General features: G+C 42.0%; 1 protein-coding gene across 1 annotated transcript in view; it reads right to left on the reverse strand.

Moving 5' to 3' along the window:
• LOC111672399 (CLIP-associating protein 1-B-like) overlaps positions 1-562 on the reverse strand; it is a 27,749-nt gene that overhangs the window by 21,514 nt on the left and 5,673 nt on the right. The window lies entirely within an intron of this gene.

Here is a 562-nt window from a genome sequence, read left to right on the forward strand (position 1 = left end):
AGTGTGAGGAAGAGGAAGCTGCCATCAGCTGCTGCACTTCTACCATCCGTCCACTAGATGGCGTCATGAAGCTGCAGTGACGTGAAGAGCAGCCCAGCAAACACTTGGGTTCATGGACGATCATTAACATCCACTGATTCAGTTTTACAACCCGACCACTAAACATCATAAAAGAGATTAAGATGCTTTAAAACACTTAATGATCTTTCTCCTCAGACTCGTAACTCAAGCAGATCTGAACAGAGACATCAAACACATGTTGATCCGATTCAGTGACTTCACTTACTCATTATATCATTGTCTCTGATGTCCCTCCACAATAAAACTTCCTTCAGTTTCACAGTAAAACAGAACATCATGAGACACTGCCGACAGGAGCTGATCACAGCTGATTCAGCTGCTGCTAAAGAGACAGTTTGACTAAATATATATTTTATAACATGGTTTAAACATCACTGACACTCTCCTCTGTACATTCATACACTTTTCCTGTGATACGGACCTGAGCACATAAAGACAGAAACTCACACAGGCAGCAACACTACAGCTTCAAGTACTCTCT

The sequence above is a fragment of the Seriola lalandi genome, unplaced genomic scaffold (genome assembly GCF_002814215.2).
Source record: "Seriola lalandi dorsalis isolate HSWRI2012SDOR001 ecotype SW California unplaced genomic scaffold, Sedor1 jcf7180002054899, whole genome shotgun sequence".
In the NCBI taxonomy this organism is placed as follows: Eukaryota; Metazoa; Chordata; class Actinopteri; order Carangiformes; family Carangidae; genus Seriola; species Seriola lalandi.